The 20,671-nt window shown below is 48.2% G+C and overlaps 1 protein-coding gene across 1 annotated transcript in view; it reads left to right on the plus strand.

The window, feature by feature from the left end:
* The first annotated feature begins 6,640 nt into the window (after window positions 1-6,640).
* Window positions 6,641-20,671, plus strand: part of LOC143995804 (ubiquitin carboxyl-terminal hydrolase CYLD-like) — a 72,517-nt gene continuing 58,486 nt past the window's right edge. Inside the window, 1 exon segment of the mRNA XM_077490517.1 lies at window positions 6,641-6,747. The gene's annotated coding sequence lies outside the window, so the exon portion shown is untranslated.

Here is a 20,671-nt window from a genome sequence, read left to right on the forward strand (position 1 = left end):
GACCGGACTGTCTCTTGCTGGACCGGACTGTCTCTTGCTGGACTGAGTTGTCTTTTGCTTGACTGGACTGCACTCCAAGCCTACCCTATTTTAAAGCCTATGGCTCTAAACAGGTGCTTAAAAACACACCCGCCGCTGTAATTCAGGCGCCCGATATCCTGAAAGTGACCAGACGCATGAATAGGGGGTTGGCCGCGGATAGATTCATGCTCTGCATAAATCTATCCATTATTCATATAGAGGGTGGCCTGGATAGAGGGGGCGGCGGTGCCCCCTATCTGGATCTTCTGGGTTCAGGCAGCTGTGACCCCCCAATGACACAATGCAGCTCGGCCCACCGGCCACTTTGTGAATGGACTCTTGCAGCCTCTTGGAATAAATGATGGGGTACAAGAGCAGAACACATAATCCTCTCATATGCAAAAATGGCGGAGAGGCAACGCTGGCAGGAAAAAAAAGATAAAAAAAATAGAAATAAAATAACTCCCCAAAAAATAATAACACAGCCTGTTATTACTGTGGAGGTGATTGGCGGGAGAGTTGCACGGGCTTGGAGACAATTTGTGGATTGAAGTTCTGCTTTAAGGTACCCTGGGGGGATAACCCAGCTTGGCATAGCCAGAGGACAGTTCCTTCCCTTGCCCATGCTGGCCCCTTCCTGTGCCTTCTCTTCCCTGCAAAGATCCATGCCCAGGAGAGAAGCACATTCACTCAGTCCACACAAATTATAGAGACTAACGACCATGGCATGTATGGCTGCACACAGCTTGGTAAAGGTTGGGAACCTCTATAAATCCATCAATGTCTAGATGGGAGCAGTAGGATGGGAGACCTGCACCCTGAGCCGGGGGTGACGCCTAGTCCCCGCATTCCTCCAGAGTCCAAATTCCCATCGCGGAGTCCCTCTTTCCCAAGGAGAGGTGTAACTAGAACCTTCGAGGCTCCAATGCGAGAAACCATGAAGGACGCCCCTGGCCCCCGACTAGGGCCCTTCCCACTGATCCCGGGGCCCTTTACTCCCATCATGGGAACTTTTTTTACAGTCCTGCACCGGGCCACCTTCCTGTCATCTTGGGGGTCCCCCCACAAGAAGTAGTTCCGCCACTGATGTCAGTAGTTTTTTTTATTTTTGTTGTTTTATTTTTTATAATTTTTGTTTACCATTTTATTTTTTAATTTTTTACAATTTAATTTTTTATTATTTTTTTACCATTTTATTTTTTATTATTTTTTTACCATTAGATTATTTTATTTTTTACTATTTTATTTTTTTATTATTTTTCCACCATTATATTGTTTTATTTTTACAATTATTTTTTTTTACCTTTTTTTTATTTATTTTTTACAATGTTATTTTTTATTATTTTTTTACCATTATATTTTTATTTTTTTTATCATTTTATTTTTTTATTTTTTACAATTTAATGTTTTATTATTTTTTTACCATTTTATTTCTTTTATATATATATATATATATATATATATATATATATATATATATAAAAATAAAAAATAAAATGATATATATATCTATATATATATAGATATATATATCTATATATATATAATTAAATTTTAAAAAAATTTTACAATTGCATTTTTTTAATGATTTTTTGCATATTTTTTTTTTTTTTAGGACTCCTATTTGGGGGCTTTGGTGAAATATCAGGGTTCTAAACAGACCCCGAATGTCTCGCTTTTAAGATAGAGAAAGGGACTGAGGACAGATTTATCAGTCTCTTTCTCTGCAGTGTCAGCTGCACAGAATGAATGAACAGGAATAGATCCCTACAGAGGCTTCCAGTTCATTCATAAACTGAAGCATAGTAAACACAGTTTACTATGCCCCAGCTATAAATGAATTAAAAAATAAAAATACAGGATCAGGAATTGGTACCTATCACTGACTCTATTCATTAAGACATGGAAGGGGACGGTAAATTACACATTTACCAGCCCCTTCTCCTCCCTCCATCCTGACAGATCCCCTGCAGTAGCCGGTGGGAGGGGGAAACCTGGCAGCGCTGTGGGGGGGGGGCACATAGGGGCCCGAGACAGAATGGAAAGGTATAGGGAGGCGGCAGCCCCTCTTATCCAGGCATACGGGGGGCACACAAGCCCCCCGGAGCATGGGGCCAGGTGGCATTGGTGACCCCTGTACGTATGCCCCATGCCTAGGAGGAACATCCACTCACAATGTCCCCACTGATCCTTCTAAAGGAGAGTTCTTAACTCACAGAAGAGTGTCCCGTCCCAAGAGGACCATCTACCGACCCAACAGCCAACTCCCACCACAAAACCCAACCGAAGTTTTTATAACCGCCGGGCACTGTGCACAGACATGACCCCAATCCCAAATACACAGCGGTGGTTGGCAACCTAAAGGGCTCGCTACCCTACCAGTGCCCAGAACTTTATCTTCTTGAAGGTGCCATCCGGTAGAGGCCAAGGAGGTGTAATTATTACTATGGGAATTACTGACCTGCACTTCCCCCACACATATTGGCTGCACGCTGCTATCTGGACACTGGGATTGCTGGGACTTGTGGCTCCATATTAGCTGAGTGCTGCTATGACACTGCACAGAACTTCATCCCATTCCCAGGTATGCAGGGATGGATGGCAACTAAAGGGCTCCCTACCAGTGCCCAGAGCATTACTTCTCTGAGGGCGACATCTAGTGGAGGCTCTGTGATATGACTCCCCCTACATGTATTGCATGCTTCTCTATGGACACAGCCACTTGTTTTTATATGACTACAGGCTGCTATCTGGACACTGGGACTGCTGGGATTTGTGGTTCCACATTGTCTGTGTTCTGGTGTCCGCACACTGGGACTTGTAGTTCCACATTGTCTGTGTTCTGCTAGCTGAACACTGGAACTGCTGGGACTTGTAGTTCCACTTCGACTGCTTGTTGCTATCTGGACATTACGACTTGTGGTTCTTGTGGCACTTGTAGTTCCCCATTGTATGCATGCTGCTATCTAAACGCTGGGACTGCTGGGACTTGTGGTTCTAAATTGGTTGCATGCTGCTATCTGGACACTAGGACTTATAGTTTCACATTGGCTGTCTGCTGCCATCTGAACACGGGACTGCTGGGACTTGTGGTTTCCTGTTGTCTACATACTACTATCTTTACATTGGGGCTAGTGGGACTTGTAGTTCCACATTGGCCGTCCGCTTCTATGTGGGCACTGAAACTGACTTGTGGTTCTATATTGTCTACATGCCACTATGCCGATACTGGGACTGCTGGGACTTGTAGTTACACATTGGCTGTCTGCTGCTATCTGGACACTGGGACTGCTGGGACTTGTGGTGTTACACTGACATAAGTAATCCCCCGTCACCCCACATCTCCCAACCATCCACCCTTCCATAAAACCACCCACCGATCCATCCATCCACCCATCCATCCACCCACTCATCCATCCACCCACCCATCCATCCACTCATCCACCCACCTATCCATCCACCCACCCATCCATCCACCCACCCATCCATCCACCCACCCATCCATCCACTCACCTATCCATCCACCCACCCATCCACCCACCTATCCATCCACCCACCCATCCACCCACTCATCCATCCACCCACTCATCCATCCACCCACCAATCCATCCACTCATCCACCCACCCATCCACCCACTCATCCATCCACCCACTCATCCATCCACCCACCAATCCATCCACTCATCCACCCACCCATCCACCCACTCATCCATCCACCCACCAATCCATCCACTCATCCACCCACCCATTCACCCACTCATCCATCCATCCACCCACCAATCCATCCACTCATCCACCCACCCATTCACCCACTCATCCATCCATCCACCCACCAATCCATCCACTCATCCACCCACCAATCCATCCACTCATCCACCCACCCATCCATCCACCCACCCATCCATCCACTCATCCACCCACCTATCCATCCACCCACCCATCCACCCACTCATCCATCCACCCACTCATCCATCCACCCACCCATCCATCCACCCACCAATCCATCCACTCATCCACCCACCCATTCACCCACTCATCCATCCATCCACCCACCAATCCATCCACTCATCCACCCACCCATTCACCCACTCATCCATCCATCCACCCACCAATCCATCCACTCATCCACCCACCAATCCATCCACTCATCCACCCACCCATCCATCCACCCACCCATCCATCCACTCATCCACCCACCTATCCACCCACCCATCCACCCACTCATCCATCCACCCACTCATCCATCCACCCACCCATCCATCCACTCATCCACCCACCCATCCACCCACCTATCCATCCACCCACCCATTCACCCACTCATCCATCCATCCACCCACCAATCCATCCACTCATCCACCCACCCATTCACCCACTCATCCATCCATCCACCCACCAATCCATCCACTCATCCACCCACCAATCCATCCACTCATCCACCCACCCATCCATCCACCCACCCATCCATCCACTCATCCACCCACCTATCCATCCACCCACCCATCCACCCACTCATCCATCCACCCACTCATCCATCCACCCACCCATCCATCCACTCATCCACCCACCCACCTATCCATCCACCCACCCATTCACCCACTCATCCATCCATCCACCCACCAATCCATCCACCCACCCATTCACCCACTCATCCATCCATCCACCCACCAATCCATCCACTCATCCACCCACCCATCCATCCACTCATCCACCCACCTATCCATCCACCCACCCATCCACCCACCCATCCATCCACTCATCCACCCACCTATCCATCCACCCACCCATCCACCCACTCATCCATCCACCCACCCATCCACCCACCCATCCACCCACTCATCCATCCACCCACCCATCCATCCACTCATCCACCCACCCATCCATCCACTCATCCACCCACCCATCCACCCACCTATCCATCCACCCACCCATCCACCCACTCATCCATCCACTCATCCACCCACCCATCCACCCACTCATCCATCCACCCACCCATCCATCCATCCATCCACCCACCCATTCACCCACTCATCCATCCATCCACCCACCCATCCATCCACTCATCCACCCACCCATCCATCCATCCATCCACTCATCCACCCACATTGGTTCCACATTGGCTGTCTGCTGCTATCTGGACACTGGGACTGCTGGGACTTGTGGTGTTACACTGACATAAGTAATCCCCCGTCACCCCACATCTCCCAACCATCCACCCTTCCATAAAACCACCCACCGATCCATCCATCCACCCATCCATCCAACCACCCACCCATCCATACAACCACCCATTCATCCATCCATCCAACCACCCATCCATCCAACCACCCACCCATCCATCCATCCATCCACCCACCCATCCATCCACCCACCCACCCATCCACTCATCCACTCATCCAAAGACCCATCCATCCACCCACTCATCCATCCACTCATCCATCCACTCATCCACCCACCCACCCATCCATCCATCCAACCACCCATCCATCCACCCATACAACCACCCATCCATCCATACAACCACCCATCCATCCAACCACCCATCCATCCATTCATCCACCCACCCACTCATCCATCCATCCACCCACCCATCCATCCACCCATACAACCATCCGTCCATCCACCCATCCATCCAACCACCCATCCATCCAACCACCCACCCACTCATCCATCCACCCATCCACCCACCCACTCATCCATCCACCCACTCATCCATCCACCCATCCATCCACTCATCCACCCACTCATCCATCCATCCACCCACTCATCCATCCACCCACTCATCCATCCATCCACCCACTCATCCATCCACCCACTCATCCATCCACTCATCCACCCACCCATCCATCCATCCACCCACCCATCCATCCACTCATCCAAAGACCCATCCATCCATCCACTCATCCATCCACTCATTCACCCACCCACCCATCCATCCATCCAACCACCCATCCATCCACCCACCCATCCATCCATACAACCACCCATCCATCCAACCACCCATCCATCCATTCATCCACCCACCCACTCATCCATCCATCCACCCACCCATCCATCCACCCATACAACCATCCGTCCATCCACCCATCCATCCAACCACCCACCCACTCATCCATCCACCCACTCATCCATCCACCCACCCATCCATCCACCCACCCACCCACTCATCCATCCACCCACTCATCCATCCACCCACCCACCCATCCACTCATCCACCCACCCACTCATCCATCCACCCACTCATCCATCCACTCATCCACCCACTCATCCATCCATCCACCCACTCATCCATCCACCCACTCATCCATCCATCCACCCACTCATCCATCCACCTACCCATCCATCCATCCATCCACCCACTCATCCATCCATACAACCACTCACCCATTCACCCACAAAACTAAATAAAACATACTGAACACATCATTAATATTCTGTGGAGTAAAATACAACTTCAGCCAATCCCGAGCAACAACATAAAACAACGAGAGATCTCATCGTTATCGGGGGAGGAGTCTGGGGGTGTCACTGATGGGGGCGGGGCTGAGCCTTCAATATCCCAGAACTGTCACTGTCATCCAGTCAGCTGATCTGTAATCCGCACAGTCACGCCTCCAAACAGGGTGGAGACAGCTGATTGGACAATTCCACTTCCTCCTCCTCATCCTCCTCCCCCCCAGACATGAGCTCATATCAGAGTATACAGGAGTCAGGACCCAACGACTGAATGTGAGTACCGAATACAATGTATATACACTACACTACACGGAGTATACAATCTATATACACTACACTACACGGAGTATACAATCTATATACACTACACTACACTACACGGAGTATACAATCTATATACACTACACTGAGTATACAATTTATATACTACACCGAATACAATGTATATAAACACCACAAGAAGTATACAATGTGTGTGTGTGTGTGTGTGTATATATATATATATATATATATACACACACTACACTGAGTATACAATTTATATACTACACCGAATACAATGTATTTAAACACTACACGGAGTATACAGTGTGTGTGTGTATATATATATATATATATATATATATATATATATATATATATATATATACGCACACACACACTACACTGAGTATACAATGTGTGTAATATATACTATACTGAGTATACAATTTATATACTACACCAAATATATATATATATATGTATACACTACACAGAGTATACAATATGTATACACTACACAGAGTATACAATGTGTATACACTACACAGAGTATACAATGTGTATACACTACACAGAGTATACAATGTGTATACACTACACAGAGTATACAATGTGTATACACTACAAAGAGTATACAATGTGTATACACTACAAAGAGTATACAATGTGTATACACTACAAAGAGTATACAATGTGTATACACTACAAAGAGTATACAATGTGTATACACTACAAAGAGTATACAATGTGTATACACTACACAGAGTATACAATGTGTATACACTACACAGAGTATACAATGTGTATACACTACACAGAGTATACAATGTGTATACACTACACAGAGTATACAATGTGTATACACTACACAGAGTATACAATGTGTATACACTACACAGAGTATACAATGTGTATACACTACACAGAGTATACAATGTGTATACACTACACAGAGTATACAATGTGTATACACTACACAGAGTATACAATGTGTATACACTACACAGAGTATACAATGTGTATACACTACACAGAGTATACAATGTGTATACACTACACAGAGTATACAATGTGTATACACTACACAGAGTATACAATGTGTATACACTACACAGAGTATACAATGTGTATACACTACACAGAGTATAAACATGTGTGTGTCTGTGTGTGTGTATATATACTATACTGAGTATACAATGTGTATGTCTACTACACGGAGTACACAATGTATATACTGAGTACTGAATTAGAGTCGCCACCTCATCCCTTTAAACCTGAACACATATGAATCACGCGGGTTCTGAGCATAAATTAATGCAGATAAGGTACCAAGTAAGTTTAATTACAACACTGAAGAAATGACACTTGTCTACAATGTAAAGTAGTGAGTGTACAGCTTGTATAACAGTGTAAATTTCCTGTCCCCTCAAAATAACTCAACACACAGCTATTAATGTCTAAACCACTGGCAACAAAAGTCAGTACACCCCTAAGTGAAAATGTCCAAATTGGGTCCAAAGCGTCAATAGTTTGTGTGGCCGCCATTATTTTCCAGCACTGCCTTCACCCTCTTGGGCATGGAGGTCACCAGAGCTTCACAGGTCACCACTGGAGTCCTCTTCCCCTCCTCCATGATGACATCACAGAGCTGGTGGATGTTGGAGACCTTCCCCTCCTCCACCTTCCGTTTGAGGATGTCCCACAGATGATCAATAGGGTTTAGGACTGGAGACATGCTTGGCCAGTCCATCACCTTTACCCTCAGCTTCTTTAGCAAGGCAGTGGTGGTGTTGGAGGTGTGTTTGGGGTGGTTATCATGTTGGAATACTGCCCTGCGGCCCAGTCTCTGAAGGGAGGGGATCATGCTCTGCTTCAGTATGTCACAGTACATGTTGGCATTCATGGTCCCCTCAATGATCTGTAGCCCCCCAGTGCCGGCAGCACTCATGCAGCCCCAGACCATGACACCCCCACCACCATGCCTGACTGTAGACAAGACACACTTGTCTTTGTCCTCCTCTCCCGGTTGCCCCCACACACGCTTGTCACCATCTGACACCAAATACGTTTATCTTGGTCTCATCAGACCACAGGACATGGTTCCAGTAATCCATCTCCTTAGTCTGCTTGTCTTCAGCAACCTGTTTGCGGGACTTCTTTAGAAGAGGCTTCCTTCTGGGGCGACAGCCATGCAGACCAATTTGATGCAGTGTGCAGCGTATGGTCTCAGCACTGACAGGCTGACCCCCCACCACCTACAACCTCTGCAGCAATGCTGGCAGCACTCATACGTCTATTTCCCAAAGACAACCTCTGGATATGACGCTGAGCACGTGACCTCAACTTCTTTGGTGGTCCATGGCGAGGCCTGTTCTGAGGGGAACCTGTCCTGTTATACCGCTGTATGGTCTTGGCCACCGTGCTGCAGCTCAGTTTCAGGGTCTTGGCAATCTTCTTATAGCCTAGGCCAGTGATGGCGAACCTTGGCACCCCAGATGTTTTGGAACTACATTTCCCATGATGCTCATGCACTCTGCAGTGTAGATGAGCATCATGGGAAATGTAGTTCCAAAACATCTGGGGTGCCAAGGTTCGCCATCACTGGCCTAGGCCATCTTTATGTAGAGCAACAATTCTTTTTTTACAGATCCTCAGAGAGTTCTTTGCCATGAGGTGCCATGTTGAACTTCCAGTGACCAGTATGAGAGAGTGAGAGCGATAACACCAAATTTACCACACCTGCTCCCCATTCACACCTGAGACCTTGTAACACTAACAAGTCACATGACACCGGGGGGGAGGGAAAACGGCTAATTGGGCCCAATTTGGTCATTTTCACTTAGGGGGTGTACTGACTTTTGTTGCCAGCAGTTTAGACATTAATGGCTGTGTGTTGAGTTATTTTGAGGGGACAGGAAATTTTTATATATATATTATATACTTCTTTTTTTTTTTTTTTTTTTTAAATCAAATCTTTATTATTTTTTGGAAATAACATGGTGTGGGCGGATTTCAGCCAGTCACAGGATATGTCACGCCCCTCCGCCCTTTTTCTTAGAATAACAAGGAGGCAGAGCCTCCATCAATCTACATGTAATATCTCGCCCCTATTTTATTTAGCTAGTTGGTGGGCAGGGAGGAGTAGGGAGGGAGTGGGCTGTCGTTAAGCACTGTGTATACGCCCACATGTGTGACTCTATAGTCACATGGGCTGCTCAGATGTGATGGGGAGGAGATTCTCAGCATAGAAACTCACTGAAAACTGAGCATGTGCAGAACTGCCAACACTACTCTACAAAATCCCCAACTGAACTGGGGACATGGACAGGAGGGGGAGATGGAGAGCAGTGGGATCAACCAGGATTTTGCAGAATACAGAAAAGGAATCTTGTAGTGATGAGTATGAACACCATGGAATACACCATTACCAGTGCCGGGACAAGGTCATCCAGCGCCCAGGGCAAAGATGCTAAACTGCTCCCTTCTTTCCCTTAGGGTTAGGGTCAGGGTGCCCCCTACCCCTGCAATAAACCATTGCGCCAGGGGCAGCCGCCCCTCCTGCCCACCCCTTGTCCCGGCCCTGGCTATTACTGATCGTTTTTTTATGATGTGGGTTTAGCGTCACTTTAGGTTTTGCTGCAGTCATGTTCAGCCCCGAGCGCCAGCATGCCCTTGTTTAGGTGGGTAGTCGAGGGGGGAATAACAATGTGGCACAGCTGCCAGTTTTTACCCCCCCCCCCCCCCACCCCCTGACTGCCCGTCTCAATGGGCCTTGAGAGCCAGTGAAAGGTGCCGGGGTCCGCCCTCATCATTTCCGGTATTGGCTGCGGCGGAGTATGTTTTAAAGTGTATGTAACCCCTCCCCATCGTCAATAAATGTCTCCTATTGGCTCCCTTTGGGTCTGGGATATAGCCCATTGAAATAGTTTTTTTTTATTATATCTGTTTAATAAATGCAACATAAAAAAAGTGTTGATCCTGCCAGAAATCCAGGCGGCTGATAACTTCCTGTGATCTCTGCTTGCTCTCTCTTTATCGGAATTCTTACCAGCTTTGTTGACTAATGTCAGGAATACACGATAAGAAAATTTCCGTTGTGCGAACGATCGGCCGATCTTCTACTCGTTGATGCCCAGCAAGTCATACCCGATATCGATATTATATTGTGAACGAAAAAGGCCGATTGAAAAAATTGTGTCGTATCGTTTTGCAAACGAACGATATTCTATTTGTTGGTGTGAAGATCGTCTGTAAAACATGAATGGAACTAACAGACAACACTGAAATCGATCGCTTTAAAGTTTTTTTTTTTGATTGGTTAATGTTGGCGATGATTTCGGCCAACGAACGCTGTTTTGTTGGTCGGCGGTCGAGCGATCGGTCGATTTTCTAACCGTATATTCCTGCTATTAAGGACGCCCCCCCCATATGGAAATGAGGAGAGGGGGAGGTGTTCTGTAGTCCTAATATACTTCCTTTCCCAGGGTGACAACGCTGATCCTCCATAGAGTACAGTGAGTAGACGTTGTCACCCGAGGACAGGAAGTTTGGTACTGGCAGGATCACCAGGTAAAGATAAAAGGGGACAATGTCTGAGGCCACCACACCCAATGACTGGTGAGATGCAATATGTGACATCTTTAGATTTAGATACATTGTAATCTTCAGAAGTGATACATGGAGACTTCATAAAGAATACTTTGTTGGTTGGAATTCTTGGCGGTGTGTGGATGACGGTCGGGATTTGCGGAGTCCTGGGTGGGGGTGGGGGCCGTGGGGGAGAGGGGGTCACTGCTGGTCGCCCTGTGCGTTCTGCTGACCGCTCTTCATCCATTGGATGTTCACAGCGGTTCTGGGATCATTTGTACAAAATTCCCAATTTAGTTGTGGCCCCTGATTGGTTATGGCTGAATTATCAGTCCAAATGTATAGGAAATCATCTTTCCACAAATACAGAGAAAGATCGCCGATCCACGAGGTCCGGGGCAAATCCCGGGCACCAGATTGCCGGTCCATGAGGTCCGGGGTAAATCCCGGGCACCAGATCGCTGGTCCATGAGGTCGGGGGTAAATCCCGGGCACCAGATCGCCGGTCCATGAGGTCCGGGGCAAATCCCGGACACCAGATCGCCGGTCCATGAGGTCCGGGGCAAATCTTGGGCACCAGATCGCCGGTCTATGAGGTCCGGGGCAAATCCCGGACACCAGATCGCCGGTCCATGAGGTCCGGGGCAAATCCCGGACACCAGATCGCCGGTCCATGAGGTCCAGGGCAAATCTCGGGCACCAGATCGCCGGTCCATGAGGTCCGGGGCAAATCCCGGGCACCAGACCGCCTGTCCATGAGGTCCGGGGCAAATCCCGGGCACCAGACCGCCGGTTTATGAGGTCTGGGGTAAATCCCGGGCACCAGACTCCCGGTCCATGAGGTCTGGGGCAAATCCCGGGCACCAGACCGCCGGTCCATGAGGTCCGGGGCAAATCACGGGCATCAGCTCGCCGGCCCATGAGGTCCGGGGCAAAGGGCAAATCCCAGGCATCAGATCGCTGGTCCATGAGGTCCGGGGCAAATCCCGGACACCAGATCGCCGGTCCATGAGGTCCGGGGCAAATCCCGGGCACCAGATCGCCGGTCCATGAGGTCCGGGGCAAATCCCGGGCACCAGACCGCCGATCCATGAGGTCCGGGGCAAATCCCGGACACCAGATCGCCGGTCCATGAGGTCCGGGGCAAATCCCGGGCACCAAATCGCCGGTCCATGAGGTCCGGGGGAAATCCCGGGCACCAGATCGCCGGTCCATGAGGTCCGGGGCAAATCCCGGGCCCCAGATCGCTGGTTCATGAGGGCAGGGCAAATCCCAGACACCAGATCGCTGGGCCATGAGGTCCGGGGCAAATCCCGGGCACCAGATCGCCGGTCCATGAGGTCCGGGGCAAATCCCGGGCCCCAGATCGCTGGTCCATGAGGGCAGGGCAAATCCCAGACACCAGATCGCTGGGCCATGAGGTCTGGGGGCAAATCCACTTAGGTGTACTGAAATTGCAAGGACATTCTGTGATATCAGTGATCTGGTGTCTGGGATTTGTCCCGGACCTCCTGGACCAGTGATCTGTGTGCCTCTCTCTCATTGACTTCAATGCAAAAATGCTTCCCGTTTTTATTATTATTATACAGGATTTATATAGCGCCAACAGTTTGCGCAGCTCTTTACAACATCGGGGAAGACAGTACAATTACAATACAATACTTTGTAGTTTACAATCTAGACTTTGACGTTAACTTCAATACGAAAATGCCTCCCATTGATTACAATGCAAAAATGCCTCCCATTGACTTCAATGTGAAAAAGCCTCCCGTTAACTTCAATATAAAAATGCCTCCCATTGACTTTAGTGCAAAAACACCTGTCAATAGCAATGTTATGTGAACACTTGTCTCCACATTTCCCTCTGATCACTTGGGAGTCCGGAACGCACCGCTACAAACTCGCACAGGACAGTTTTCCTAGTGGCATTCAAAACGCAATGCCTGTGGGTCGCATTCGGTGTGTTAATCACCTCAATAGGAACACATAATAATAATAATAACAATTTAGCCTGTCGTGCAAATCTGTGAGTCTGAAAACGCATTCCAGAATCGCATGTGTGTGAACCAGGGCGGCTCCATTCACATCGCACTGTTTTGGGGTTGCGGCAGAATCCCTGTGGTTTCCGCCCACGATCGCAAAAACGCAGGTCGCCATTATTTTCAGCGGCACCTACGACGTGGTGCGGTTTTGCTGTGATCGTTGTGCGGAAAATCGCATCTCGCTAAGCTTGTCTCCCAAAAAAAGAAGCTCCTTCTGGGTGATGGGCTTCACGCAATGTGATTTGCCACGCGGTAAATCGCTCGCAAATCGCAGCACAACCGCATAGCGTTTTTAGGTGCCATTGAAAATGACACCCGAACCCGCGTTTTGCGATTTGCAATGCGTTTTTGAGATTGCAGGCAGAATCGCAGCGATTCTTCCACCATCTCTAAATGCCCAGGTGTGAACGGGGGGCCTAACGGAGTCCAAAGTCTCAGAGATGTTGGATTGCATTGCGTCCACAGACCATCCAATCACCCACAGGGCTGCCCCCCCCCCCCCCCCCAACATGAGATTGGCTGATCATTATAGTGACTTTCTAACCCTCCAATCATTATGTAGAACTTCTTCTCTTGGGGTGGGGTGGAGTGACCCCCACAGTAGTATGGTGGGCCAGTGTTAAACTCATGGGTTTGATTCTTAGCGAATGATGGGGTGGAAATAGTTGGGGGCGGGGGCTAATTTTTGGGGTGAACACAAGTTTAGGAGAGAGTTAGGGGTACGGGAAACCCACATAATCGGAGGGAGGTTTTCTTGGTAGTAGTTGGCCCTTTAATGGCAGCCAAATAAGCCAACGACTCTGTGATGGCAGTTAGGGTTTCGATCGATGACCCTGTAGGCGCAGTCACAACCTTTTTCTTACGTTGTGTAGCGCCCCTACTTAGAGGGTCATCTGTGGCCTTTTTCCTCCCCTTAGAGCACAGCCAGGCACACAGCATTTTCAACATTCTTCCTCTGGCTCAATAATGAGTCTAGGGGTTTCTTTCTTTCTTTTTTTTTTTTTTTTTGGGGGGGGGAGATCAATGAAATTGGATGAGGATGGGGAGCATGGGATATCCCGGACCTGCAGGGCAACCCCCCCCCCCAGGTCTCTGAGAGTTCTGATCAGAGTTCCACTGATCCATGAGCCAATCTGAGGATGTAAGGGGGACTCTATTGGGGAACACTCTGATGTGGACACCTGCTGATGTAAGGAGGCACTCTGCTGGGGATACCCAATGCAAGGGAATACTTTTGATGGAGATATCTAATGTAAGGAGGCACTCGGAGAACACCCAATGTAAGGGAACACTCTTTATGGGGGATACCTAATGAAGGGGGGCACTCTCATAGGGAAACTCGGATGGGGGACAACTGATGTAAGGAGGCACTCTGATGGGGATACTCAATGCAAGGGAATACTTTTTATGGAGATACCTATTGTAAGGAGGCACTCGGAGGACACCCAACGTAAGGGAACACTCTTTATGGGGGATACCTAATGAAGGGGGGCAATCGCATAAGGAAACTCTGATGGGGACACCTGATGTAAGGAGGCACTCTGCTGGGGATACCCAATGCAAGGGAATACTTTTGATGGAGATACCTAATGTAAGGAGGCACTCGAAGGACACCCAACGTAAGGGAACACTCTTTATGGGGATATCTAATGAAGGGGGGGGGCACTCTCATAGGGAAACTCTGATGGGGGACAACTGATGTAAGGAGGCACTCTGATGGCGAGGCACTCTTGATGGGTATACTCAATGCAAGGGAATACTTTTGATGGAGATACCTAATGTAAGGAGGCACTTGGAGGACACCCAACGTAAAGGAACACTCTTAATGGGGGATACCTAATGAAGGGGGGCAATCTCATAGGGAAACTCTGATGGGGATACCTGATGTAAGGGGACACTCTGATGGGGATACCCAATGCAAGGGAATACTTTTGATGGAGATACCTAATGTAAGGAGGCACTCTAATGAGGATGTCCAATGTAAGGGAACACTCTTTATGGGTTTTTTTTTTTGAAGCAATGATTAGAGCCAGAGGCTCTAATAGGCTTCAAAATAAGGTGGGCTTGGGGTGCAGAGCATTGCGTCCAGAGCCCACCCAGGTGTGTTACAACAGTGAATGAATATTCGCTATTGCAACACTGATCCTCCTCCCGGCCAATCTGTCCCCCGATTGGCTGAAAGGACAGGTGATCCAATTGGATGCCTAGGAGAAGGGAGGAGCCTCACAGAAGATACAGGTGCCCCCCCGCCATCCATAGAAGCCCACTGCCGCCGGAGCCTGCAACCCACCGAAGTCTGCTGCTGCCTGCCGGAGCCCGCAACCCACTGCCGCCCGCCGAAGCCCACCACTTCCGCCGGAGCCCGCAACCCGCCAGAGCCCGCAACCCTCCGGAGCCCACAACCCGCCGGAGCCTGCAACCCACCGAAGCATGCTGGTGCCCGCAACCCTTGATGCCTGCTGCCCGCCAAAGCCCACCGCTGCTGCCAGAGCCTGCAACCTACCAGCCGGGGCCTGCTGGGGTTAGTACAAAGGGGGGGGGGTGCTGTGATGCCACTGGCCAACGAGGGCGGTGGGTTGTTTGCCGCCACCCCCCCCCCCCCCCCAAAATAAACACGGGCCGCCACTGGGCTCCAGGTATGGCCTCATGCTACCAGTAGTGACACTGACCCTAGCCAAATGCAAAACTAGTAAAAAAAAAAAAAACAGACAGAAAAGATGAGTAGGAAAAAAAGGAGTCCTGTAAAACCATTCCTGTTTTGGAGGTCGTCTCATTGTTGCCCATCTAGTGCACTTGTTATTTTTATTAACACCAAAAGCAGCTGAAACTAATTAACAACCCCCCTCTGCTACTTACCTGACCAGATCAGTATCTCCGGAGTTTCATTGACTTGCTGTACTCTGATTAAAAAGTCTTCCTTTCATTTTTTTATTTTTTTTTTTTTTTTTTAGATGTTTAAAAAACATTCTTGTGTCATTTACTAAATGCCCCCCCAAAAAAAAGTCCATTGCTAAAAAGTTCTGTATGTCCCTACAGTAGAGTTCTGCTTAATTGTCAGAGCTGTACCTGTGGTGCGGCTGTACTGGATTTTTTAGTTCTATTTTTATTAACACCCCGTGTGTATGACTTATATGCAGATATTCTGTCCGTTCTCCCGGGGACTTCCCCCCTGTGATGTCACATCGTCACTATAATTATCCTGCGGGAATTTCCCAAGGGCGGTTGTGCAACGATCTCATCTCTGCTATCTCTCCGGGGATAACAGATCGACTGCAGACCGGGGAGGGCTCCATACATGTCGGAAGACAGAGGATCTGATCTTTAAAGGTAGACGGCAACCCAATCGCTAAAATATTATATAAATGAAATGCTCGCCCACACTATTTGCAACATGCTTTGTTTCCCATGGTGCCAGTTCACATCACTGTGTTGCAAGGTGAATAAAATTCAATGACTTAAAAAAAAAAAAAAAAAAAAAAAAAAAAATCTAAAATATTTGAATTTTCTTTTTTATATAAATCTGTTTTTTTTTTTAAGTGTGTGTGTGTGTGTGTGTTTATATATATATATATATATATATATATATATATATATATATATAATATATTGTGAGGGGTTAGCTCGGCAGCGGGTGTGTGTGACCCCCTGGATGGGTTCACAACACAAAGTCAGACACAGCAGACAGCGGTGTAGGTTCAAAAAACAAAAGATCCGGTTTATTTATGCTCCATGCAGTGATACATATAACAGCCAAACAAAATAAAACAAGAAAATAAATCCTGGTCAGCTTGACCTCTAACTACACACGTAGACTCCCTGTCTAACAACTGGGTACAGCCTTGTGCTGCCCCAGTCCCTGTCTCTATTGTAGGGGTTTGCCACACAGGCGTTAACTCACCGCACAGAACAGATCTCAGACTCCCCAGTCTCTACACACAAAACTGGTTCCAGGAGGGAGCATCTCCCTAAGCATGCTGGGGTTTTTTGTAGAGGTCTTAATGAGCCCACTTACTACAGCTGGGCTCATTAACTCTTCCCCTCTAATTGTAAAAGTCTGCATAAAGCCTGAATCTAGGACACACATATTTACCATCCTGGATACAACCAGGTGACTTTACCTGCGTGCTGCCACATACCCCCCCCCCCCTCTTGTTTCAACCTTGGGGTTGTAACACCAGCAGTCAGACACGCATGTATCCGAGACAAAGCATCCACATTCCCCATTTTAACACCAGGGCGATGCTTAACTGTAAAGTTAAATTCCTGTAGGGCCAGGAACCACCTATTTACCCTTCTATTGGTCTCCTTGTTTTGAGCCATCCACTTTAAAGGAGCGTGATCAGTCACCAGGTCAAAGTGCCTACCTAGCAGATAGTACCGAAGGGAATCTAGAGCCCACTTCACTGCTAAACATTCCTTCTCAATCGTGGCGTAATTTACCTCATGGGACTTCAACTTCCTGCTGAGGTAAATGACTGGGTGCTCTTCCCCGTTCCAGACCTGGGATAACACTGCTCCTAACCCAACGTCTGATGCATCAGTTTGTACAACAAAGTCCTTAGAGAAGTCTGGTGAGTACAACACTGGCTGGCTACATAAGGCTGTTTTTAAGGACTGAAATGCTTCCTCAGCCTCTGGGGACCATTTAACCATAACCGACTCTTTCCCTTTCGTCAGGTTGGTGAGGGGCACAGCCTGAGAAGCAAAATGGGGAATGAATCGTCGATAATAGCCAGCGATTCCCAGAAAGGCTCGTACCTGTTTCTTGCTGTTGGGACGTGGCCAACTCTGTATGGCCTCGACTTTATTGACTTGGGGTTTTATCACCCCCCTCCCAATAGTATACCCAAGATATTTGGCCTCCTCCTGTCCAATGGTACACTTCTTTGGATTGGCCGTAAATCCAGCTTCCCGGATAGAGTCTAGGACTGCTTGTATTTTTGGCAAATGTGAGACCCAGTCTGTGCTATGGATAATCACATCATCCAGGTAAGCTGCAGCATATTTCTGATGGGGCCTCAGAATCTTATCCATTTTCCGCTGGAATGTTGCCGGTGCATTCTGTAACCCAAACGGCATTCTCTTATATTGGAATGCCCCATCTGGGGTTACAAATGCAGTTTTCTCCTTGGCTGACTCGGCCAGGGGAATTTGCCGATACCCTTTGGTGAGATCAAGAGTTGTCATATATCGGGCTGTTCCCAGCCGGTCAATCAACTCATCTATACGTGGCATGGGGTAGGTGTCAAATTTTGTAACTTTATTTAATTGTCTAAAATCGTTACAAAACCGCCAGCTCCCATCAGGTTTGGGCACTAGTACAATAGGACTGGACCAGTCACTCTGGGACTCCTCTATCACACCCAATTCCAGCATCCTTTGAACCTCCCCACGTATTGCCTCCCGTCGGGCCTCTGGTATTCTATAAGGTTTTAGTTTTACCCTTTCTCCTGGCGGGGTGATAATGTCATGCTCTACGCCAGATGTTTGTCCCGGCAGCTCAGAGAAAATCTCTTTGTTACGAAGTACAAACTCTTTAACCTCCTGTTGTTGGGGTTTCGATAAGGTGTCTGCTATTCCAACCTCAGGAACTAAGCAATCAGGCTGTGCTTGTGACAAAGTCTCTGCGACTAGGGATTCCCTATCCCTCCAGGCTTTCAGCAGATTGACGTGATAGATCTGCTCCAGCTTTCGCCTTCCTGGCTGTCTAACCCTGTAGTTCACCTCACTCATTTTTTCAATTACTTCATATGGACCTTGCCATTTGGCCAGAAATTTGCTTTCAACCGTAGGGACTAGCACCAAGACCCTATGCCCCGGGGAAAAAGTACGGGTCTTGGCCCCACGGTTGTACACTCTCTGCTGTGCTAACTGCGCTTGGGTTAAATGTTCCTTTACAATTGGCATTACCTGTGCAATTCTATCTTGCATCAGGGCAACATGCTCAATCACACTCCTGTGAGGAGAACTCTCATTTTCCCAAGTTTCCTTGGCGATATCCAGCAGCCCTCTTGGGTGTCTCCCATAGAGCAACTCGAAGGGTGAGAAACCCGTAGAGGATTGGGGTACCTCCCTAATGGCAAACATCAAATAGGGTATTAGACAATCCCAATTCTTTCCATCTCCATCCACCACCTTCTTTAACATTTGTTTTAGGGTTTTGTTGAATCTTTCAACCAACCCATCTGTTTGGGGGTGATACACAGATGTACGCAATTGCTTCACTTTGTACAACTTGCATAATTCTTTCATAACCCGGGACATAAAGGGTGTACCTTGGTCCGTAAGCAGTTCCTTACAAATACCCACGCGGCTAAAAACAAGAGATAGCTCTTTGGCTATGGTTTTGGCCGAGGTATTTCGGAGAGGAATTGCTTCCGGATAATGGGTGGCATAGTCCAATATAACCAAAATGTACTGATGCCCCCTAGCAGACTTCATTATCGGACCTACCAAATCCATTGCGATCCTCTCAAAGGGGACCTCAATGATAGGAAGAGGTACCAGTGGGTTACGGAAATGTGGCATAGGTGCCGACTTCTGACACACAGGGCAGGAGGAACAATACTTTTCTATTTCCTTCATGACCCCAGGCCAATAGAATCTCTGCAATACCCTCTCTCTGTTTTCTCTGTCCCCAGATGACCTCCCAGAGTGTGCCCATGGGCCAATTCTAACACCAACTTCCTGTAAGGTTTGGGCACCACAAGTTGCTCAATGGTTTCTTCTGCCCTTTGAGCCACTCGATATAGCAGGTCCCTTTCCACAGTGAAGTACGGGTAAGTGCAAGTCTTATCTGGGTTCACTAACTCGCCATCTATTTTCACCACATTTTCCCGTGCCTTTATTAGGGTGGGATCTTTTAACTGTTCTGTGGCAAAATTTTCCCTGTGAACCTCAAGATCCGAAAACTCCACAGACGGCATGTTTTCATCTGAGGATGTTGGCTCCTCCCCAGTTTCTCGAGTTTCCCCCGCCAATACCGACAAGGGAAAGTCAGGAGAGTCCTCACCATTCCCAGAGGAATTCTGGTCATCTTCCTGGTCTATAGGGGCACCAGTGGGGGCCTCAGGACAATCCCAGAGTTCCCAGAATTTTGGAAAATCCCTTCCCACAATAGCATCATGTGGTAACTGAGACACTAACCCCACCTGATGAGAGAGGTTACCTTTTGGGGGTCTCAAAAAACACTGAAGTTACAGGATACTCTCGGGTGTCCCCATGCACACAAATAACAGCCACCCTGTTCTTCCCAGAGACCTCTGTAGTAACTAATTCAGCTTTTATCAATGTTACCAGGCTAC

Source organism: Lithobates pipiens, unplaced genomic scaffold (assembly GCF_037356315.1).
Source record: "Lithobates pipiens isolate NorthernLeopardFrog02 unplaced genomic scaffold, aLitPip1_a1.2 Scaffold_19, whole genome shotgun sequence".
Classification (NCBI taxonomy): Eukaryota; Metazoa; Chordata; class Amphibia; order Anura; family Ranidae; genus Lithobates; species Lithobates pipiens.